Source organism: Ascaphus truei, chromosome 12, assembly GCF_040206685.1.
Source record: "Ascaphus truei isolate aAscTru1 chromosome 12, aAscTru1.hap1, whole genome shotgun sequence".
Taxonomy (NCBI): Eukaryota; Metazoa; Chordata; class Amphibia; order Anura; family Ascaphidae; genus Ascaphus; species Ascaphus truei.
Genome location: NC_134494.1, coordinates 3,374,810 through 3,394,593, shown reverse-complemented (window position 1 = coordinate 3,394,593; position 19,784 = coordinate 3,374,810). Strand labels below are relative to the sequence as shown.

At 49.5% G+C, this 19,784-nt stretch overlaps 1 protein-coding gene and 1 pseudogene across 1 annotated transcript in view; both read right to left on the bottom strand.

Annotated features, from left to right (window-relative positions):
* Positions 1-6,912, bottom strand: part of LOC142464294 (uncharacterized) — a 566,786-nt gene extending 559,874 nt beyond the window's left edge. Inside the window, exons 1-2 of the mRNA XM_075567766.1 lie at positions 6,834-6,912; positions 6,180-6,245 (exon numbers count right to left, since the gene is read on the bottom strand). The gene's annotated coding sequence lies outside the window, so the exon portion shown is untranslated. The remainder of the gene's footprint in view (positions 1-6,179; positions 6,246-6,833) is intronic.
* The window catches only part of LOC142464282 (uncharacterized), a 38,044-nt pseudogene extending 21,808 nt beyond the window's left edge, over positions 1-16,236 (bottom strand).
* Between the last annotated feature and the right edge of the window lie 3,548 nt (positions 16,237-19,784).

Below are 19,784 nucleotides of genomic sequence, written 5' to 3'. Positions count from 1 at the left end.
CCCTCGACTAAGACATAACTGTCATGATAATGTCATGAGGTAATAGGTATTGTAATCCCTCTGGTGCTTAAGGGGTTAATCAGCTACAGTTTGCGTTTAAAATACAAAAATGTATGGAGTCTTCAGAAATCTGGGGGTTTCAAAAGACCTCTATGGAAGTTGGGTGTGAAAAGTACAAAGAGAGTGGGTTTATTGTATTTTAACACCTTTTTGCAGGTAGAGACAGATAAAAGGTAGGGTCTGGAGACGTACGTATGTCTTTATTTATATAGCGCCATTAATGTGCATAGCGCTTCACAGCAGTAATACGTGACAATCATATAAAAAAATAAATTATGTATGTAGCGGTCATGTAAAATGCCTACAGTCATCTCTCCTGCTAGCAGTAAGGCCTGGTAAGTGTGGGCATGCCAGCAGTAATCATGGAGGTTTTCCCTCACACCCTGGTGGGGTGCCCTGTGTATGGATGGGACTGGTCACATGCTCTGACTCCATGGTTAGTGATGTCAGAGGTGTGTCAGCCTCAGAAGTTACATAAGGCACAGCACTGTGTCAAGAGTTAGTTCTGTCAGAGTTCAAGGCGAGTACAGTTGCTGGAAAGTTCTTGCAAGGTTCAGGAAGGAGTTCAAGTTCTGCAGAGTGTTAGTTATGTTCTAGTAACTCCATGGGAGACTGTGTCCAGGGACCTGGCACAGGGCAGTGATTCCTGCGGGAATAGTGAATCCCTCATCTAGGTGACATACCTATCAAAGGGGAGCACGGGCGAGATGATCGGCTAAATACACCCCATTGTGGAGGGCAGCTATGCCCACCGTGACAATAAAGATGGAGCTGATCAGAGAAACCCCTGTGTGTGAGAGTCCAATGATTACACAGGAGGTTGCACCACCGAGGAGTTCCTCGTCAGGATCATCCCCATGCGGACGCAGGGACCCTGGTGAGGTGGAGGCGCTGCACTGGAACTAGGTGAGACTCAGCACACTACCTCAGCTGCCTGTCTGACGGGTCCTCCCCACACACCATCATGCGGGAGACTCAGGAGTCCTGTAGCCAACAGGTGCACCATCAGGCATATCTACACTGTAATGGGGTCCGGTTAGACCACAGGGGCCAATGTGAGATTGGGTGGGTCAGGCCGGGCCAGAAATACCGTTACATGTAAATAACACAAAGGGGAGAAGGGTTTCAGACATAAAAGTAACATTTAGGAAAAGGAGTCCCTGTCCCGAGGAGCTTACAATCTAAATTTTGTTGGTAGGAAGAACATACAGGGACAGTAGGAGGGTGTTCTGGTAAGTGCGGCTGCAAGGGGCCAAGGTTAATGTATGAGGTGTTATTTATCAGCCATGGAGCTACTCATATGATTCCTTAAGCAGGTCTGTTTTAATGTGGGTCTTAAAATGGTGGATAGAGAGGGTGCTAGTCGGATATTGAGGGGAATATCCAGAGGTGTGGGGCAGTCAGAGAGAAGGATTTAAAACGGAGAGGGCTTTAGATACAGAAGGGGTAGAGAGAAGACATCCTTCAGTGGAACGCAAGAGCCGGGATGGTGCATAGCGAGAAATTAGTGCTGAGATGTAAGGAGGAGCAGAAGAGTGTAAAGCTTTAAAAAGTGAGGAGAATTGAGTGTGTGATATGACTTGTGTGTAAAATATAGCACCTGTGACAACTTTCTGTACACAGGAGTCTGAGCTTCAAAGCATTTCTTGGCAGGGGGTATGGCTACAGAAGGTATCAAACTGAGTGACCTTATTAAATATGGGAATATCATGAGACGTCCTCTGCTGAACATGCTAAAAATTAATGTCTAGCAGGTACTAAGAGACAGATATTAATATTTCTCTTAATTTTAGGATTATACTGTTCTATTTAGTCTCATTGTGTCCACCATGAGGGCCTGAATGCATTAATATGTCTCACGTGCGAGTAAGTATTACAGAAGTGACGTTATGAGTACATTTAGATGTGAAAAGGGAGTTTTAAACGTCCTTTGGGGGAGGTGTTTCACTCTGATGTAAGACTGTCAATCTCACCACTGATTTACGACAGGGGCTGGGTTTAGGTTGTGTTCAATGGGAAAGAATTGTATTTAGGTCTGGGCAAGTACAGCTCAGCCCCATTATAGCGCGGTCCTCGGGGGCCACCCGATCCGACCGCGCTACAAACGGGGTCGCGCCAATTAAATAAATTTAAAAAATGGCCGCCGTGCCCGGGGTTCCGTGTCTACAGAGGGGGGAGAGCTGGGATCGCACTGTGCTGCACTGTGCTACTCCTCGCTCCTCCCGTGTCTCCAGCAGTCAGAGAGCTGCAGGCAGTGCTTGCAGAGTGCGAGGCTCAGGGCTGCAGCCTCCTCTCCATGCCAATTTTACTCACATGTCCATTGATCACCCGCACAGCAGCTTCTCCTGCTCTCATTGGCAAACTTTTCAGGGACACCGGGGGAGCCTGTCCTGTCTAGGGAGAGAGGTGTGTGTTCGTGTGTCTGTCTGTGTGTGTGTTCTCTTGTTCCTGATAGCTTCTCCTGCTCTACACCACAGACATTCTATCCTTCTGTGTGCAAGAGTGATTTAGGAGATAGCAGCTGACACCAGAGATAGGGGGAGGGGGGAGTGTGTGTGCTGTGCAGTGTCCTGTGAGTGTGTGCAGTGTCCTGTGAGTGTGTGCAGTGTCCTGTGTGCAGTGAGTGTGTGAGTGTATGCAGTGAGTGTGTGCAGTGTCCTGTGAGTGTGTGCAGTGTCCTGTAAGTGTATGCAGTGTGCTGTGAGTGCGTGCAGTGTCCTGTGAGTGTATGCAGTGTGTTGTGAGTGTGTGCAGTGAGTGTATGCAGTGTGCTGTGTGTGTGCAGTGTACAAAAAATATGTTAAAAAAAAATTTGAATTTTTTTTTTTGACATTTTGAAAAAAAAAAAATTTCATTCGGGTCCATGCTCAAACCGTGTTATAAGCGGATCCGCGTTATAGCGGATCGCGATATAACGTGGTTGAGCTGTATTATGAAAATGAGATGTCCACAGAGGAGTATTTGACACCAGATACGGGATATTTCAGCGTCTCTTACCAGTGACCTCTCTGGTGGGAAAATCTATGGCATTTGGAACAGTATAGATTTGCTTCTGTTTTCCACTTATTTTAAGAAGCTATTCTGCCTTATATTGTAATAGTATGGTTTTTTTTAATACCTTTTCTGTAATCTAAGCACAGTATTTTTATATATATTAAAACATTTAATAAGTAACGCTTTGGGCTCTGAATGAACTGATTGCACGCTCTGGGGAGAATTACGATTTGGACACATTTTTGATTTTTGCTACAACTGATTTTGTGTTAAAGTGCATAGTTCTTTCAATAATAAACAGGGACCCGAGGCCCTGGCAAATATTTTAGTCCCAGATCTTTATCATATTTGCATACCCTCAGGTGGTGGCAGTGGATAGTTATGATTTGCAATTGAGTAGGGGTTTAATATTAACTCGCTGGTTCCTTGCAGAGGAGAAAGGGGGGTTGGCTAGATTAGCCGTGTGTATTAACCCTGGTTGCATGTCTAAGTCACGTGCTCACTTGTGCTTCTGGAGAAATGGGGACACCACTTCCCTCAGCGACGCTACTCAGACTAGATCAGGCACAAATACAATATTGAGACGTATATACAACGCAATGTAAGAGAAATCCCACGTAGCCACGCTCTATAACACAGTGGTATCCGGCCCCTCTGTAACCTCTTCACTGAGGAACACTATGCAAGAAACCGGAACAAAATGCATAACTCACTGTTGGTGTGTGGGATCCTGGCGCTGTCGGCGTGCTCCTACCAAGGTGCTGGCAAAGAACAAATGGAGAGAAGAAGGCGGTGCAGCTGCCTACGTCAGTGAAACAGACCGGGAATCCTCTGGATCAGCAAACTATAAATTTATTGGCACATAAAACAGCAAAAAACGTTCGCTCTGACATGTTTCATGCGAGGGATCGCACTTTATCAAAGAGCACGAAACATGTCAGAGCGAACGTTTTGTGCGGTTTATGTGCCAATAAATTTATAGTTTGCTGATCCAGAGGATTCCCGGTCTGTTTCACTGACGTAGGCAGCTGTACCGCCTTCTCTCCACGTGCTCACTTGTGTGCCGTTTGTGGCGGTGGTATATTGGGACGGGTTGAGGTGAGATACAACTCATTTGAGGTACTTTCCTTTGCAGGGGTAAGAGTGAGGTGGGTTGTGTATTGATCCTTGATCCTGTAGAGGAGACATTATCCATTTGACGGACCTTTGCAGTCTACTATTTCTCACTACTACATAGCTAGGGCACTGAGCACGAGTTGTGTCTATCGGAGGCTGTGGCGGTGGTTAGCTGGAGCCTGTGACATTACTGACGTCACGAGGAGAGGCTAGCTAAATTACATTAGAAAAGAGGCGTTTAGGAGGGGATATGATAACTATATACAAATATATTCGGGGACAAAACAAGGAGCTTTCAAAAGAACTATTCATCCCACGGGCAGTACAAAGGACTCAGGACATCCCTTAAGGTTGGAGGAAAGGAGATTTCACCAGCAACAAAGGAAAGGGTTCTTTACAGTAAGGGCAGTTACAATGTGGAATTCATTACCCATGGAGACTGTGATGGCAGATACAATAGATTTGTTCAAAAAAAAGTTGGACATCTTTTTAGAAAGGAAAGGTATACAGGGATACACCAAATAATTAAAACATGGGAAGAATGTTGATCCAGGGATTAATCCGATTGACAATTCTTGGAGTCAGGAAGGAATTTATGTTTCCCCTTAATGGGTTTTTTTGTTTGCCTTCCTCTGGATCAATAAATATAGATATAGGATAAAGTATCTGTCGTCTAAATTTAGTATAAGTTGAACTTGATGGACGTACGTCTTTTTTCAACCTCAACTAGTATGTAACCCTGTGATTGAGCCTATCGGTGTGGCAATTCCTTCCCCCTCCTTCCAACGGAGAACCCCGGACAAGCGGCAAATGATCGAGTGTGGAGATACACGGTTGCTGCAGTGAAGACATCACACACGTCCACGGGTCCTGGAGTAGCCGACACTTTCCCTAAACTGGCGGTCCGATGACCTTGGAGATTCGGAGCTGAAAGGTGAATATCAGCGGTGTCCCTGGAGCCAGAGCTGAGCCTGTGAAGGAGGACTGATGACCATCTAGCCACAGCGGATCATCTGCAGGAGCGTCTCATACTGGTTACTATACCTACATGCCTATTTGAGTCTCATACATACTGGTTACTATACCTACATGCCTATTTGAGTCTCATACATACTGGTTACTATACCTACATGCCTATTTGAGTCTCATACATACTGGTTACTATACCTACATGCCTATTTGAGTCTCATACATACTGGTTACTATACCTACATGCATATTTGAGTCTCATACATACTGGTTACTATACCTACATGCATAATTTATTTATTTTCTGGACATGCATATCTTACCTTTTCATAAATGTATGGTCTTTATATTCTACACTATGAGGGTATTGCGCTTTCTTTTTACTCTAGTTCTTTAGCTGGCGTTGCCCTGACATCAGCCTTTCCAGTATAGCAGCAGACCCTTCCCAAGAGAAGTTTTTTTTGCATTTTTTGCTTTGTGGTGTTATTTGTATTTTTAATAGCACTTATACACACTTGCATATATACACTGTTTATTTGTTTACCACTATATTTGATTCATTTGTGGTGGTACACTATTTATATTACACTTATTTTTTCATTGGTCTTATATGACCAGTGCTTTATATTATATACACTAATTGATGCGCTTGGACACTTTTTTTTACCCTACACAATATGTATGTGCCGGTACGTGTGCACACGTGTACGTACATGTGCTCACGTCTGTCTGCATGGCTGTGCATCTGTCTGTGTATGTATGTATGTATACGAAAGGGCTGCTGCCCTGAAACGTTATTTGTTCCTTTTTGTCTGTAAATATACACCAAGTGATGAGTAAAATACTGTTCCAGCAGTACCTGCGCTGCCTCTCGTGTGCTACGTACAATTGCTTGCTGGATAGCTCAGTTGTGGTGATAATAATGCCAAGGTCGTGGGTCTGATCCCCACACTGGCCATTTTGCAGCTTTCTTTGCATTTGTTCTGTGTTACTGTATATAAAATGTTATGAGGATGTAAAAGTTAAATTGATAAACATACCATGAATCACCCCCTAGGGTCTCCTCAATCAGCGCTGCTCCCTTCCTCCGTTAACACACGAGAACACTGAAAAATGAAGTGATTAATCTTAGTATATTGAAATATTAGGAACAATTTCGTATGGAGCAGAATAATTAGCATAGGGAATATAAAGGAAAAATATAGTTTATCATAAGTAAAAATATATATTTTAAATACTTTATCTACATTAAGCATTTTTTTTAATCTCCCCATTTACTGTGCTTCTCTACCCCCTCCACAGCCTCCCCACCTCACTATTCCCCTCTCTCAGCCTCACAGTCCCTCTCCCCCACTGTGTCTCTCTCCCCCCCCCCCCCACTGTCTCTCCCCCCCCCCCCACTGTCTCTCTCCCCTCTTTCTCTCTCCTCTCTCTCTCTCCTCTCTCTCTCTCCCCCCTCACTGTGCCCCATATTGCATAGTTATAGGGGGTGGGACTCACAATGATAAGAGGGGGATGGGATAAGAGGGGGATGGGATAAGAGGGGGATGGGATAAGAGGGGGATGGGATAAGAGGGGGATGGGATAAGAGGGGGATGGGATAAGAGGTGGGTGGGATAAGAGGGGGATGGGATAAGAGGGGGATGGGATAAGAGGGGGATGGGATAAGAGGGGGATGGGATAAGAGTAATCACCTCATCTGCTCCCGGGATCACAATCTTAGGTTTGGATCATGCACAGGGCACTTCCCTTGTACACGTCATAACCTGCTATCACAGCCAATAGGAGGCTTGCTAGAACTGCACATGCTCCCAAACGCCACTGAAGCCGGAGCCGCCATCTTGGATAAGGGATATGTCCATACTCAGTTATACAGCTTGCGGAGAGCTCAAATAGAAGATGTAACAGGGCCCCCTATATGAGCTAATTAGGAAATGGTCAATAAGGCTTATCAATGTCATATTTCCTCACGGATATTGAACATGATCAATTCACCAAGTAATATTACTTGTCATTATGGACACTATATTGTACCTGTACATACCCATCCTGATCTGACACAGTGATTGTACTATGTATATATTTCTTCTGTATGTTCTCTTTTTATTATTATTTCCATTCCTGTTTTTTTGTACTGGTGGGGGGCGACTTTCGGGGATGAACTGATAATGTCTCTCCTGCCCCCCCCCCCCCCTCACTGTGCTTCTCTCCCCTTCACTGTGCTACTTTCTCTCCCCCTCACTGTGTCTCTCTCTCCCCTCACTGTGCCTCTCTCTCTCTCCCCCTCACTGTGCCCCTCTCTCTCTTACCCTAACTGTGCCTCACCCCTCAGAGTGCATTCCCCCCTTACTATGCCTCTCCCCCCTCACTGTGCCTCTCTCCCCCTTCACTGTGCCTTTCCCCACCCCTCACTGTGCCTATCTCTCCCCACCCCTCACTGTGCCTCTTCCCCCTCTCCCCCTCACTGTGCCTCTCTCCTCACTCCTCACTGTGCCTCTTCCCCCTCTCCCCCCTCACTGTGCCTATCTCTCCTCACTCCTCACTGTGCCTCTTCCCCCTCTCCCCCCTCACTGTGCCTATCTCTCCTCACTCCTCACTGTGCCTCTTCCCCCTCTCCCCCCTCACTGTGCCTCTCTCCTCACTCCTCACTGTGCCTCTTCCCCCTCTCCCCCCTCACTGTGCCTATCTCTCCTCACTCCTCACTGTGCCTCTTCCCCCTCTCCCCCCTCACTGTGCCTATCTCTCCTCACTCCTCACTGTGCCTCTTCCCCCTCTCCCCCCTCACTGTGCCTTTCTCTCTCATCCTCACTGTGCCTCTTCCCCCTCTCCCCCCTCACTGTGCCTTTCTCTCTCATCCTCACTGTGCCTCTCATCCCCCCTAACTGTGCCCCTTATTGCATAGTTACAGGGAGGGGAGAGCCTAAATAGAAGATGTAATAGGCCCCCCTATATAAGCTTATAAGTAGGGTGACCATACGTCCCGTTTTTTTCAGTGCTGTCCTGGTTGCGGGTCCGCCCGGAAATGTCCCGGGTTTTCTCTATGGTTCCGTATTTTAGCCTGTCGGCGGCGGTGCGCGGCGAGGAGGAGGATGCGCAGCTGCCCGGTGAGTATTTTATGCCGCCAGGCCCCAGGGGATAGGATTGAGGATGCGGGGGCGGGGCTTTGAATGCCGGGCCGCAGGGGATTGGCTGAAGGTAGGAAGATGCCGGGGGCGGGGCTTTGTCAAAAAAAGCAGTCGCGGGGGCGACTGCCTGGCTGCCCGCTCTCCCCGACTCTCCCTCCCCCGGCACTCCAGCCCCTCTGGCACTTCCCCGGCTCTCCCTCCTCCGGTAATCCGGCCCTCCCCCCGGCTCTCCTTCCGGTCCCGGCTGTTCTTTCCTCCCCCCGGTCCCCGGCTCTTCCTCCCTCCAGTCCCGGCAATCCGGCCTTCCCCCCCAGCACTCCGGCCCTACTCCCGGTTCCCGGCTCTCCCCTCCCCCCCCCCCCCGGTCCCCGGCTCTCCCTCCGGCACCCAGTTCCCGGCTCTCCCTCCGGACCGGCACCCCAGCCGCTCGCTAACAGTGCTGCTAATGAGCGCGTGCCACAGTTTGCCGCCTCCTACCTGAAACCGCCTCCGCCGAATCCCAGCCGCCTGAGGTAGGCATATGGGGGGAGATGCTGTGGGGGGGAGACACGGGAGATGCAGTGGGGGGGAGACACGGGAGATGCAGTGGGGGGGAGACACAGGGGAGATGCAGTGGGGGGGGAGACACGTGAGATGCAGTGGGGGGGGCGAGACACATGAGATGCAGTGGGGGGGGGAGACACGGGAGATGCAGTGGGGGGAGGGAGACACGGGAGATGCAGTGGGGGAGAGACACGGGAGATGCAGTGGGGGGGGAGACACGGGAGATGCAGTAGGGGGGGAGACACGGGAGATGCAGTGGGGGGGAGACACGGGAGATGCAGTGGGGGGGGGGGGAGACACGGGAGATGCAGTGGGGGGGGGGGGGAGACACGGGAGATGCAGTGGGGGGGAGACACGGGAGATGCAGTGGGGGGGAGACACGGGAGATGCAGTGGGGGGAGACACGGGAGATGCAGTGGGGGGGGAGACACGGGAGATGCAGTGGGGGGGGAGACACGGGAGATGCAGTGGGGGGGAGACACGGGAGAGGCAGTGGGGGGGGAGACACGGGAGATGCAGTGGGGGGGGAGACACGGAGATGCAGTGGGGGGGAGACACGAGAGAGGCAGTGGGGGGGGGAGACACGGGAGAGGCAGTGGGGGGGGGAGACACGGGAGAGGCAGTGGGTGGGAGACACGGGAGATGCAGTGGGGGGAGACACGGGAGATGCAGTGGGGGGGGAGACACGGGAGATGCAGTGGGGGGGAGACACGGGAGATGCAATGGGGGGACACGGGAGATGCAGTGGGGGGAAACACGTGAGATGCAGTGGAGGGGGAGACACGGCAGATGCAGTGGGGGGGAGACACGGGAGATGCAGTGGGGGGAGACACGGGAGATGCAGTGGGGGGGAGACACGGGAGATGCAGTGGGGGGGGAGACACGGGAGATGCAGTGGGGGGGGGAGACACGGAGATGCAGTGGGGGGGAGACACAGGAGATGCAGTGGGGGGAGACACGGGAGATGCAGTGGGGGGGGAGACACGGGAAATGCAGTGGGGGGGAGACACGGGAGATGCAGTGGGGGGGAGACACGGGAGATGCAGTGGGGGGAGACACAGGAGATGCAGTGGGGGGGGAGACACGGAGATGCAGTGGGGGGAGATGCAGTGGGGGGGGACACGGGAGATGCAGTGGGGGGGAGACATGGGAGATGCAGTGGGGGGAGACATGGGAGATGCAGTGGGGGGGAGACATGGGAGATGCAGTGGGGGTGGAGACATGGGAGATGCAGTGGGTGGGAGACATGGGAGATGCAGTGGGGGGGACATGGAGATGCAGTGGGGGGGGACATGGGAGATGCAGTGGGGGGAGATATGGGAGATGCAGTGGGGCGGAGACATGGGTGATGCAGTGGGGGGGGGAGACATGGGAGATGCAGGGGGGGAGACATGGGAGATACAGTGGGGGAGACATGGGAGATGCAGGGGGAATGCAGGGGGGAGACATGGGAGATGCGGGGGGAGGCGAGGGAGATGCAGGGAGGAGACATGGGAGATGTTGGGGGGACAAGGGAGGTGCAGTGGGGGGGGAGACAAGGCAGATGCAGTGGGAGGGAGACAAGAGAGATTTAGTGGGGGGACATGGGAGATGCAGGGGGGAGACATGGGAGATGCAGTTGGGGGGAAAGGCATGGGGGGAGACTAGGGAGATGCAAGGGGGAGACATGGGAGATGCAGGGGGGGAGATGCAGGGTGGGAGACAAGGAAGATGCAGGGGGGGAGACAAGGGAGATGCAGTGGGAGGGGAGACATGGGGGGAAATGCAGAGGGGGGAGACATGGGAGATGCAGGGGGAGAATGCAGGGTGGGAGACATGGGAGATGCAGGGGGTTAGACCTGGGAGATGTAGGGGGGAGACATGGGAGATCCAGGGGGGACATGGAGATCCAGGGGGGGCATGGGAGAAGCGGGGGGGAGATGCAGGGGGGGGAGACATGGGAGATGATGGGGAGAGTGTGATGATGGGAGATGATGGGGGAGACATGGGAGATGATGGGGAGAGTGCAGGGGGGGAGACATGGGAGATGATGGGGAGAGTGTCCCAGCCTTTGTTTAAAGAAGCCGCAGCATCAGACCCTGGGAAGAATGGAAGAGGCTTTTGCTGTTCTCTGATCCTTCTTTTTATTAGGTATTCCACATTCAGGTGTACAACAACCAGTTCCCCCAGCGTGATGTCTCCAGCCACAGAGTAGCCAGCAATATCTGCATTAGAAAGTTTGCATCCTTTCACTGAAGTTCCACAGACATCCTCATATCACATAACAGCCACAAGGAGTGTAGAAAAAGAACAACCTCCTATCACACAGCAACAACAAGGAGTGCAGCAGCCACAGGGAAAGAAACTCACTCCCTTTTATTACTGGTTAATTAGGACAAAACCAAATTAGGTAAACCACACAGGGGAGTTGTCTCCCAAAACTTACACAATTAGCAAACATAGTACACTTCAAACAACATATAATTTTCTATAGCAAGCCCAAATAAACAACAGTACCTTTTACAAACATCCCATGTATGTCTTTACTCTGCAAAATAAATGACATTCAGTATCACTTACTTTAACCCCCCCCCCCCCCATACCATGGTATAATCTACCCTGGATGGTATGCAGGAAGGCAACGCCCTTTTCCTTTTTAACAGGGACTGCCCATGGCTGTGTAACATCAAACTGTGTTTAACACCAACCACACCTGCATTGTACTGACTGACCTCAGGACACCACATTAAAGGTTAGTGAAATTTCAGATAAAGGAAACAAAAAAAGATCTCTGGGCCCAGCAAAGAAAACAGAAAGAAAGAAAGAAAGAAAGAAAGAAAGAAAGAAAGAAAGGATAGGTGGTGCACTTGATGCCAGAAAGCAAACATGCCTTTAACTTCCACAATAATGAAAGCAGCCCTGTCACATATCCCCCACTTTTAAAGGATAACAGTCAGGATTTTTATCCAACATACTTTTGTAAGAGACAGGGGTGCTGCAATTTTACTCTCCTATACTGAGAAATAGGGAACCTCCGCCCTCCCACTCTAGAGGTTCCATGTCCAGGCCCTATATGAGACAAAACCACATTTACTGTTGTCAAATCTAAATACACTAAAGTCCCTGAACATCAATCTTGCTATTTCTCAGCACTTTCCTTCCTAGTTATTTCAGCCCCATATCGGGATTAATGATCTGCATTATGATGCTGACTTCCAGGTCCGTATGATACCGTAAATTTAAATGGTTGCAGGGCTAGATACCATCGGGTAACCCGGGCGTTTTTACATTGCATATTGTTTAGCCACGTAAGGGCATGATGATCGGTGACTATTGAAAATTGCTACCCCAACAGGTAACACCTCAACACTTAAAATGCCCACTTAATTGCCAGACATTTCTTCTCAAACGTGGCATATCTGGTTTCTCTTGGATATAGCTTACGGCTTATATACAAAACAGGGTGTTCCACCCCTTCAACTTCCTGACTAAGTACTGCCCCTAGCCCCACCTCTGAAGCATCACAGTGTACAATAAATGGTAACTTGAAGTCTGGACTTTTCAACACTGGTTCAGTGCATAAAATATCCTTCAACTGGTTAAATGCAGCATTACACTCTGGAGTCCAGGTCACCAAATTTTGTTCCTTATTCTTGGTTAAATTGGTCAGCGAGGCTGCTATGGATGAAAAGTTAGGGATAAACCTTCGGTAATATCCTACCAATCCAAGAAAGGATCTTACCTCCTTTTGGTTCTAGGTATCGCTGCTTCCCGAATAGCATTCACCTTGCTCTTTTCCGGTCGCACCTTTCCGTTTCCTAACATGTATCCCAAATATCTATTTTGTGTGAAACCCAGGGGACATTTCTTTGGGTTTATGGTTAACCCAGCCTCGGAAATCAACTTAACCACCTCCTCTAGATGGTTTAAGTGACTTTCCCAGTCTGGGCTATAGACCACTACATCATCTAGATAAGCTGCCACAAACTGTTCCCTCCATTCTAACAACCTATTCATCATTCTTTGAAAGGTCGCTGGGGCCCCATGCAAACCAAAGGGCATGTTTACAAATTGATAGAGCCCCTGGTTGGTGGCAAATGCTGTCTTGGGCCTATCTGACTCTACCACCGGAATCTGCCAATAGCCTTTTGTAAGGTCCAAAGTGCTGATATAATGTGCCTTACCCACTAGATCCAAAAGCTCATCAATGCGGGCATAGGGTAGGCATCAAAACGGGCTACCTCATTTAACTTTCGAAAATCTACACAGAATCGTACTGTTCCATCCTTTTTAGGTACCAACACTATTGGGGAACACCATTCGGAGGTGGAAACCTCAATAACCACCATTTCCAACATTTGGTGCACTTCTTCTTCCACTATCTTTTTCTGCCTCTCAGGGATACGATAGGGACGGGTATGGATAGGTCTTGCATCCCCAGTCTCTATCCTATGAACTGCTTGTGTAGTGCGTCCTGGCCTTTTCGTAAATACATGTGCATACCGAGTAACTAGTTTCTCTAACATATCCCTTTGCTTTGTTGAAAGTTCCTCCCCAGACGTTACTGCGTCCTCCTTACTTTCCAACTGCAATCTCTGATATGCCTCACCTGCCATATCAGGTTCACACTCTCTCAGGACCATCAAAGTCAATTTTTCTCTCTTTCCAACCTTTTAACAAATTAACATGGTATATAGACTGGTCCCTTCTTCCTGGTATGCTTACTTGGTAGTTCACAGCACCCTTTCTTTCCACAATGGTATATGGACCTTGCCATCTAGCTACCAGTTTATTCTCTCTATCTGCAACAAGAGGAGCACTTTATCCCCAGGAAGGAATACCCTATCTCTGGACTTTTTGTCATACACACCTTCTGGTGTTGTTGAGCCTCCCTCAAATTTTCGGTTAGCCAGATCCTGCATCCGGATAATCCTTTCCCTCATCTGGGTAATATATCCTACTACATTATCCCTCAAAGGATCCCGCTGCATCCAGGAATCTTTGATTAATGCTAGCAGACCCCGGGGTTGCCTCCCATAAAGTAGCTCAAACGGGGAAAATACTGTTGTGGCTTGTGGTACCTCCCTGTATGAGAACAATAAATAAGGCAACCACTGGTTCCATTTGTTAGGCTGCTCACCTACCACCTTTCTAATAATCCTTTTTAGTGTCCCGTTTAGCCTCTCTACTAAACCATCAGTTTGGGGATGATATGGGGATGTACGCAGGGTCTGGATTCCCAACAATTGATACACCTCTTTCATTAAATTTGACATGAAATTTGACCCCTGATCCGTGAGAATTTCACGGGGGATTCCTACCCTTGCAAATACTTGAATAAGAGCATTCGCTACATTCTTAGCAGTAACACTGGGCAAGGGAATTGCTTCTGGATACCTGGTGGTGTAATCACATAGTACCAGTATATACTGATTACCTTTAGAACTTTTTTGTAAAGGACCCACCACATCCATGGCCACCCGGTCAAAAGCTTCCCCAACTACCGGTATAGGGATCAATTTCCCCCGATCCATGAGGTTTACTGGGGCCACCTGTTGGCATATAGGGCAACAGGCACAATATTCTCCCACATCCTTATGTACTTTAGGCCAAAAGAAATGCATTAATATTCTACATAAGGTCTTGTCTCTGCCCATATGACCCCTCATGGGAACATCATGTGCCAACCGAAGAATCTCCTTCCGAAATACTTTTGGCACCATGACCTGCTCCACCTGAAAAGAAGACTGAGGATCCTTGCGGACCTTGTTAATACACCCTGCCGTAATACATATGATGGTAAAGACCCAACTCGCTCATCTCTTCAGTCTGGGATACCACCTGCTGAAAAGGGTTTAATGAGCTGTCCTGCTGTTGCGCCTCTACAATATCCTTGCCCCAAACATTATTGACCTCGTCCAAGTCCTGCAACCCTAATTCTCTAGGACCGAGTGCTTTGTCCTTTCTTTTTTGCCAACGGGATTTCCTGTCTCTCCCCTCTTCACCAAAGATCTCTGGGTGAAAAGGAAAAAGCCCCTCCAAAGAAGTTTTCAAAGACATGTCCTTCTCCTTTTCAGCCTGCTTCTTCGCTTGGGCCCTTGTGGTAACTGCTGAACAGTGTGTCAATAGTCCTACCAGACCTGGAAAGTCCCGCCCCAGAATCACCATGTAGGGCATATTTTCTACTACCCCTGCCTGTACTACATGTTGATAGGCAGCGGAATGATTGGACAACGCTTATAATGTCCATGGACACATTGTATGTCCAGAGAGCCCACTGGTATCCCTTTAGAAAAGTGTCCATTCTTTACCAAAGTACTTCCACTCCCAGTGTCTGAGGGCCTTCACCATTTTCCCTCCAATGGTCACTTCCTTAATGAATCCACCAACATTGGTGATCATAGTACTTGGCACATTCTTCCCTTGTCGACAATATCTGGCTATGTGTCCTGGTTTCTTACAGAGATGGCATATTCGTGCATCCTGTATATGTGAGCTCCGCCCTGCCCCCTGTCTAAATGAAGATTCCCGTACTGGTGCATGTGATGAGGGGGAGGAGATCTTACCACTGGTCTTCTCTCACGTTCCTGATGAGCTGCCAAATAGTCCTCAGCCAGGTCTATAGCTTTATCCCCAGTTTTGGGTCGATGTTCCTGCACCCACAGTCGCGCACCTTGTGGCAGAATTTCCAGGAACTGCTCAAGGACAAATAGCTCCAAAATTTCCTCTTGTCTTCTCGGTCAGCCCAATCCACTTATTCACAAGATCTATCAATTTGGCATAAGTCTCCCGCGGTCTTTCTGAATGATTATAGCGGAGGTGCGGAATCTTTGCCTGAACGTCTCCGGGTTGATGTTATATCACCTGTAAATGACCTCTTTCACCATTTTGTAGTCTTCGGCATCCCCTGGACTTAGAGCACTGTAGGCCATCTGAGCCTTCCGGTCAGTGTGGGCACAAGTCTCATTACCCATTGTGATCTTGGCCACTGACTGGCTCTGGCCACCCTCTCAAACATGACGAGAAAAGCTTCAATGTCATCCTCAGGGCTCAGTTTATTTAAGCCGATCTCTTTGAGGATGATAGGCCCAGGTGCCGGTGTTATGGTTCCTGATTGAAGGTGCTTCATCATGTCCATTATCTGCTGTGTCTGTCGCTGCTGCATATCATCCATCCGTCTCTCCTGTTGCTCTACTTGTGTGGCCCATCGCCGCTGCATCTCATCCATCCGTCTCTCCCGTTTCTCTTCCATCTCCTGTCGCCGCTGCTCTTGTTTCTCTTCCATCTCCTGTCGCCGCTGCTCTTGTTCTGCCTGTTGGACCACCAGCCACTTCAGAAGGTCCTCCTTTCTTTCCGCTCCAGTCTTAACTGCTTCCACTGTATGGGTCTTGGGCTTGGCTCCAACATCCCCAGTGTCCTCAGTGGCCTCCAATCCCTCGTCATCCTCCATAATTACCTCCACCAATCTCCTCTGCTCGATCAGCCCTTGTCTGGTCAGGACACCTGGATATCTTCATCAGTTAGGGTGAGCTGCGACTTTCCTTTGGGTCCTTTTCATCGGGGACCATAGGGTTTAGATGTTGGGTACAGCATCAATTATCCCACTTCTGCCACCATATGTGAAAGGTTACGTCCCAGCCTTTGTTTAAAGAAGCCGCAGCATCAGACCCTGGGAAGAATGGAAGAGGCTTTTGCTGTTCTCTGAACCTTCTTTTTATTAGGTATTCCACATTCAAGTGTACAACAACCAGTTCCCCCAGCGTGATGTCTCCATACAGAGAGTAGCCAGCAATATCTGCATTAGAAAGTTTGCATCCTTTCACTGAAGTTCCACAGACATCCTCATATCACATAACAGCCACAAGGAGTGTAGAAAAAGAACAACCTCATATCACACAGCAACAACAAGGAGTGCAGCAGCCCCAGGGAAAGAAACTCCCTCCCTTTTATTATTGGTAATTTAGGAGAAAACCAAATTAGGTAAACCACACAGGGGAGTTGTCTCCCAAAACTTACACAATTAGCAAACATAATACACTTCACACAACATATAATTTTCTATAGCAAGCCCAAAATAAACAACAGTACCTTTTACAAACATCCCATGTATGTCTTTACTCTGCAAAATAAATGACATTCAGTATCACTTACTTTATCCCCCTCCCCCCCATACCATGGTATAATCTACCCTGGATGGTATGCAGGAAGGCAACGCCCTTTTCCTTTTTAACAGGGACTGCCCATGGCTGTGTAATATCAAACTGTGTTTAACACCAACCACACCTGCATTGTACTGACTGACCTCAGGACACCACATTAAAGGTTAGTAAAATTTCAGATAAAGGAAACAAAAAAAGATCGCTGGGCCAGCAAAGAAAACAGAAAGAAAAAAAGATAGGTGGTGCACTTGATGCCAGAAAGCAAACATGCCGTTAACTTCCACAATAATGCAAGCAGCCCTGTCACAGGGAGACATGGGAGATGCAGGGGGGAGGCAAGGGAGATGCAGGGGGGGAGGCAAGGGAGATGCAGGGGGGAGGTGGGGAGATGCAGGGGGAGAAGATGCAGTGGGGAGACATGGGAGGAGCAGTGGGGGGAGACAAGGGAGATGCAGGGGGGGAGACAAGGGAGATGCAGGGGGGGAGACAAGGGAGATGCAGGGGGGAGACATGGGAGATGCAGGGGGGGAGACATGGGAGATGCAGGGGGGGAGACATGGGAGATGCTGGCGGGGACAAGGGAGGAGCAGTGGGGTGAGACAAGGGAGGTGCAGGGGGGGAGACATGGAGATGCAGGGGGGAGACAGGGGAGATGCAGAGGGGAAAGGCATGTGGGGAGATACAGTGGGGGGAGACAAGGGAGATGCAGGGGGGGAGACATGGGAGATGCAGGGGGGAAATGCAGTGGGGGGAGACAAGGGAGATGCAGTGGGGGGAGACAAGGGAGATGCAGGGGGGGGAGACATGGGAGATGCAGTGGGAGGGGAGACATGGGAGATGCAGGGGGGAGAAATGCAGGGGGGAGACATGGGAGATGCAGGGGGGGACATGGGAGATGCAGGGGGGAGAAATGCAGGGGGGGAGACATGGGAGATGCAGGGGGGGACATGGGAGATGCAGGGGGAGGAAATTCAGGGGGAGACCTAGGAGATGTAGGGGGGGAGACATGGGAGATGTAGGGGGGGGAGACATGGGAGATGCAGGGGGGAGACATGGAGATGCAGGGGGAGACATGGGAGATGCAGGGGGGAGACATGGGAGATGCAGGGGGGGACATGGAGATGCAGGGGGGGACATGGGAGGAGAAGTGGGGGAGACGAGGGAGGTGCAGTGGGGGGAGATGCAAGGGGAGACATGGGAGATGCAGTGGGAGGGGAGACATGGGAGATGCAGGGGGGAGAAATGCAGGGGGGAGACATGGGAGATGCAGGGGGGGGGGAATGCAGGGGGGGACCTGGGAAATGTAGGGGGGAGACCTAGGAGATGTAGGGGGGGAGACATGGGAGATGTAGGGGGGGAGACATGGGAGATGCAGGGGGGGAGACATGGGAGATGCAGGGGGGGAGACATGGGAGATGCAGGGGGGGACATGGGAGGAGAAGTGGGGGAAGACGAGGGAGGTGCAGTGGGGGGAGATGCAAGGGGGAGACATGGGAGATGCAGGGGGGAGACATGGGAAATGCAGGGGGGGAGGTAGGGAGATGCAGGGGGGGAGACATTGGATATTCAGTGGGGGGGAAATGCAGGGGGGAGACATGGGAGATGCAGGGGGTGGTTATATGAGGATGATGATGATTTTACCTGTGAGGCCCAATTTTTTAAAATATGTATGGGGGGGGCGGGCGTCTTTATAATATGTATTGGCGGGGGCGGGTATTTTTATTATGTATTGCGGGGTGGGGTTTTTTGGTATGCATTTTGTGGGGGGAGTGAGTGGGGTAATAGATGGAAAGTAGGGGCGAGTGAGAGGAGAGGGGAGTTAGTGATGAAAAGAGGGAGTAAGGCCGCGCTTATAGTGCGCGCGCGACGACGACACGACGGATGACGCCACCCGCCGCCATCGCCACCCGCGAAAGTTATATTTCGTTTTGCAGCGACGTCGCACGTGACCTGGCCATTGATTTGTTCAGAGGCTGTCACATGTGGCGACAGCCTCTGAAAAATCAAATTTGACCGGCATCCAAATTTCGCGTTGCTGGCGTCACTCCCGTCGCGTCTCGCTTACTATAAGCGCACGCGACGGCGGCAATACATTTGTTTTGATGTGACGTCGCCAGCACTATTAGCGCGGCCTAATATGTGTCAGCCAGAAAGGGGTTCCCCGAGAATTTTCTAAATACTTCAAGGGTTCCTCCAAAAAAAAATGTTGGGAATCGCTGGACTAGTCTATCTTCTTAATCCACCTCCTAGCAGAGCTAATAAGTACTGTAAGTAGTAACATATATTTATAATACACAACCCTATTTCCCTATTTAGTTTGCAAATTGTAATATTATATACACAAGCCACAAGGTCAGGTCAGGAATGAGGAATGTCAAATTTTTAAAATGTCGTAATATTAATCAATGCCTTCATTTTTTTATTTAATTTTAATGTCTTCATTATTTATGTAAGTACAGTAGAGATTAGAAAGTACATTTCAGATTTCAGGCTGCAAAGTGGTTTGTTTTATTTATTTCTGATAGTGAAATCCTCTATCCTCTGTACACACAAACGCACACTGCAGCCCCACCTCTGTACACACAAACGCACACTGCAGCTCCCACCTCTGTACACACAAACGCACACTGCGGCCCCACCTCCTGTACAAAAACGCACACTGCAGCCCCCATCTCTATACACACGCGCACACTGCTGCCCCCACCTCTATACACAGAAACACACACTGCAGCCAGGGTTGCCACCTTCTATTGAAGGCTAACCCGGAGATAATTTTTTTTTAGATCTTTTTATTATATATTTATCTTGCCTTTGGCTGTATCCTCCCCTCCAATATCTG